This window comes from Dama dama, chromosome 12 (genome assembly GCF_033118175.1).
Source record: "Dama dama isolate Ldn47 chromosome 12, ASM3311817v1, whole genome shotgun sequence".
NCBI lineage: Eukaryota > Metazoa > Chordata > Mammalia > Artiodactyla > Cervidae > Dama > Dama dama.
In genome coordinates, this window is record NC_083692.1 from 36,594,917 (window position 1) to 36,599,289 (window position 4,373).

The window sequence follows — 4,373 nt, forward strand, 5'->3', positions numbered from 1 at the left end:
AATGAAAATTTGGGCACATGCTTCCTTTTAAACCATGTTCTTCTCCAGATATATGCACAGGCATGTGAATGCTGGATCACATGATAGCTCTACTTTAGATTCTTAAGGAACCTCCATACTGGAGCTGTTACCTCTTCTCCAAACCCTCTTCAGCATTTATTGTTTATAGATTTTTTGGTGATGGTCATTCTGATTGGTGTGAGGTGATAGCTTATTGTAGTTTTGATTTGCATTACTCTAATCATTAGCAAAAAGTTGAGCATCTTTTCATGTGTCTCTTGGCCATTTGTATGTCTTCTCTGGAGAAATGATTATTTGGTTCTTCTGTTCATTTTTTGATGAAATTGTTTTTTTTTTGATATTGAGTCACACAAACTATAAATTTTGGAGACTAATCCTTTGTAGGTTGCATTGTTTGCAAATATTTTCTTCCATTCTTTGGGTTGTATTTTTGTTTTGTCTGTGGTTTCCTTTGTTGTGCTAAGGCTTTTGAGTTTAATTAGGTCTTATTTGTTTATTTTTGTTCTTATTTCCATTACTATAGGAGACAGCTCAGTAAAGATATTGCTGTGATTTTGTCAGAGTGTTTCACCTATGTTTCCTCCAAGAGTTTTATAGTATCTTGCCTTACATTTAGGTCTTTAATCCATTTTGAGTTTATTTTTGTGTATGGTGTTAAAGAATTTTCTAATTTCATGTTATGAAATTAGAATGTCAATGTCCAGTTTTCCCAGCAGCGTTTATTGAAGAGACCATCTTTCCTCCACTGTATAGTATTACCTCCTTTGTTGTAATTTAATTAACCATAGGTATGTAGCTTTATTTCTGGGGTTTCTATCCTGTTCCAATGATCTGTATTTCTGTTTTTGTGCCAGTACTATACTGTTTTGATTACCATAGCTTTGTAGTATAGTCTGAAGTCAGAGAGTCTGACTCCTCCAGTTGGCTATTCAGGGCCTTTTGTGTCTCAGTACAAAATTTTAGATTTTTTTCTAGTTCTGTGAAAAATGCCATTGGTAATTTGATATTGTGTTGAACATTTAAGTATTATTCAATTACTTTTTAATCATCACTAGTGCTTTTTGCATTAAGTCTATTTTGTCTAATATCAATAGCTTTAGAAATCTTTTTTTATGCAAGTGTTTATCTTGTATATCTTCTTCCATCCTTTAAACACTCCTGTGTCCTAATGTTTGTACATATGTCTTGTAAACAGTATTTAGCTGGAATTCTTATTTTATCTAGACTGACAAGTTTTTTTCTCTGAACTGGAGAGTTTTAGTCTATTGACAGTTATTTGATTTCTGATGTATTTGTTCCTGTTATATTCCCAATTTTTTCCCTGCCTTTTAGTTTTCTGTCTCTTTTCATGCTTCCTCTGTATCATTTTTATTTCCATTCCATATCTTCCTTCTACTAGGTTAGAGAATGTAACTCCTGGAGTGTACACATTTACTAGTCACCCTTTATGTTTTAGCATGGTCACCTAACTTGTCAAAGCCTATAGTTACTCAGTTTCCTTTTCTGCCACACAAACTATACAAAGACCTTAGAACACTTTAATCACTACCCTCCCTATTTATATTCTGTTTTTGCAGTATATTTTAGTTCAATAAATAAAATTATTAGCTCAAATAAATTATTTGAGCTAATAAATTATTAGCTCAATTTATTACTCAAATAAAATTATTAGCACTGCTATACATAGTGGTAATTTAGATCAGCATTTCTTAACCTCAGCACCTTTGACATTTTGGGCCAGATAAATCTTTGTTGTAAGGAGCTGTCCTGTACATCGTAGGATGTGTAGCAGCATCCCTGGTGGCTCAGTGGTAAAGAATCTGCTTGCCAATGCAGAAGTCTTAGGAGATGCAGGTTCTATCCCTGTGTTGGGAAGATCACCTGGAGAAGGGAATGGCAACCCGTTCCAGTATTCTTGCCTAGAAATCCCATGAACAGAGGAACCTGGCAGGCTTGCAGTCCATGGGGTTGCAAAGAGTCAGACACAATTGAGCACACACGCATACGCTCACTGTCAACGCTGGTCTCTCTACACTGGATGCCGGTAGTATCATTACCTCCCCTAGTTGTCTCGGACAAAAACGTCTTCAGACATTGTCAAATATCCCCCAGTGTTGCTCGTTTCAGCAGCATATATACTAAAATTGGAACAATACAGAGAAGATTAGCATGGCCTTTGCACGTGGATGACATGCATGTCTGTGAAGTGTCCCATATTTTTTGGCTGGTTCATGTTGATGTTTGACAGAAACCAACACAATTCTGTAAAACAATTATCCATCTATTAAAAAATAAATAAATTTAAAATTAAAAAATGAAAACAAAAAATCATACACAAAAGCCAGTAGCAGAGTGATTGAATACTATGCCTCATATATATATGCCTCAAATTTTTGAAAGCGCTACAAATTGTATTTTATTCATTGATGCACATATATATGTGGAATATAAAATAAGAACTGATAGAATGAATATCAAATTCATAATAATGAAGAGTGGAATAGGAATGGTGGACAATGGAAATTTTTTCTGTTTTTTGACAATGGAAATTTAAAATGTACTTATAATTGTTCTTTTACTAAAATTAATGAAACAAATAAAAGTAATATCCCCTAGCAGTGGGCAGGATTGCTCTTGGTTAAGAACCATTGATTTAGATATACCCACCTATTTAACAATATCTTTTCTCAACATTCTGTCATGTCTCACACCTTTCACCATTTTCTTTCTGCTTATAATGGTAATTTAGAATTTTCTTTAGTGAAGTTCGAATGGCAAAAGGTAACAAATCTGGTTTTGTTTTGGCAAATCTGAAAAAAGCCTTTTTTTGGTTGTTATAAAAAGATAATTTATTGGGTGTAGAATTCTAGATGAGAGTTATTTTAGCACACTGGGTAAATCATTTCACTGTTTGGTAATTTTGCAGCTATTGAGAAGAAAGAGCTATTGGTTTAATTGTTATTCACTTGTAAATAATATGTTTTTTCACTCTAGCTCATTTGAAGAAATTTTTTGGTCTTTTCTACTAATTATTGCTATTATGTGTATCGGAGCATATTTCTTTTTATTTTTCTTGTTTGTGATTTGTTGGGCTTTTTGAGCCCTAGAATTGGTAACATTCAACAGTTTTTGGAAATTCTCAGCTATTGTTTCTTTGAAAGTTTTTTCTTCCCTATTCTATGTTATCTTTCTGGAAATTAAACACATGGTAGATTTTTTTCATGTTATCCTCCCATTTTCTTCTGAATTTTCTTTTACATTTTCCTTCTCTGGGCTCTCATTTTCGTATTTCTTTATATTTAAAGAATATAAATGTCTCCTCTGTCTCCTGCATTGCAGGTGGATTCTTTACCACGAGCCACAGGGAAAGTCATTTTTTATACCATATAAGTAGTAAAATTGGTCTGGAAATCCATGTGAGGGAGCCCTTATGGTTATGATTTCTTATGGGTGATTTTTCTCTCTTCAGCTAGTATCTGGTTTCCTTGATATCCCTTCTACACTATGGGTTTATCTAGTAGATTGTAATCCTTTGGAGTCTCGAACCTTCCATACCAATGCCTCCTAGGCTTTGTGTGTGTGTTTTCTTCCTTTCTTAAGAACTATAAAGGGCCTGAGATGTTTATCCTGCTTTTAGTCAACTTTCAAGCAATCAAGTTTCATGGATTCTGGTACAAGACTTGAGACTCTCGAATTCAAGACAGAAAAAAATGTAATAGCAATAGGAGTAACCAGAATATCAGCATTTTGCATAGTTTCCCTAAGCCTCCATTTCCACGGGATGGCTTGAAGAGGTATCAGATGACATCTAAACTGCAGTGGATTGTATTATTTGACAGGAACCCAGAGTTTAGGGAGTCCAGTTCTTTTATAACAGGCATGCTTGTTCTTTTGCTCTGCAGGGAGACACTATCTCTATCTTTCAAAGATGCTCAGTAAACAAACATTCTTGATAAGATAGTTTAGAAAAAAGAACAGCTAGTGCCTTCCTCACAACACATGTAGAAACAAGAGAGACCTGTGGGGAATTATCTCCCCAAAGTCTTCAAAATGGAAGGTCAAATTTTAGCAGCTATCCTTAGAATAAAAACTATTAGTGCTAGCTAACCTTAGAAAATTCCTATTTTATTTTAACCTTTGCAGGTTCTTTACTTTTTTTCCTGGTGAAATGTTTATTATATTTTATTCACCATTTTTTAAAGCAAAAAAAAAAAAATCTTCTCGGATTTCTAGTGTGTGATATTGTTGGAAATTAAACTTTCAAAGTTAATTTATAGAACTTAATATAAGCCAACTACTTATAGTAAGCTTGTTTCTTGCTGTAATTCTTTAATTGATCTCCAATATCTGAA

The 4,373-nt window shown here is 33.8% G+C and overlaps 1 non-coding gene across 1 annotated transcript; it reads left to right on the plus strand.

Annotated features, from left to right (window-relative positions):
• The first annotated feature begins 2,135 nt into the window (after window positions 1–2,135).
• LOC133067504 (U6 spliceosomal RNA) lies at window positions 2,136–2,242 on the plus strand. The gene has a single exon (XR_009695296.1). It is a non-coding gene; the product is annotated as a U6 spliceosomal RNA (small nuclear RNA).
• The last annotated feature ends 2,131 nt before the right edge of the window (window positions 2,243–4,373 follow it).